The following is a 463-nucleotide window of genomic DNA, read 5'->3' as shown; positions in this document are numbered from 1 at the left end:
ATACTTCAGTCATTACTATTTCTTGAGTATGAATAGTAGAGATGAAGAGGAAGAGAAACTCGATCACTACTTCTAGAGTGTCGCAAATCATATCAACACTTGCTTGGTAGTAGTTAAACGGCTAATCCAGTACACAAAACACACCAATCACCAGTTCATAAATGCTTTTCACAGTCATACATATCACCAGATGGAATGTTTATCACGATGAGAGTGTCAGCAGATTAGCTAATAGTACATACTGCTAGCTAATCAGTACATACAAGCAAGAACAAAATATGCAAACAATGCATCAGACAGACAATCACGCAGTTGTATTGATTACCACTTCTTCTTATTATAAAGCTATGTATATCGATTATACAACATATCATCAAATGATATTCTTGGGACGTAGCACAACACGTCCTAACTCGAGAGAGAGTTGCCAAACGTCGTCTGGACACCTGGAGATGTTGTTGCA

Source organism: Penaeus monodon, chromosome 24, assembly GCF_015228065.2.
Source record: "Penaeus monodon isolate SGIC_2016 chromosome 24, NSTDA_Pmon_1, whole genome shotgun sequence".
Classification (NCBI taxonomy): Eukaryota; Metazoa; Arthropoda; class Malacostraca; order Decapoda; family Penaeidae; genus Penaeus; species Penaeus monodon.
This window is presented reverse-complemented; position numbering follows the sequence as displayed.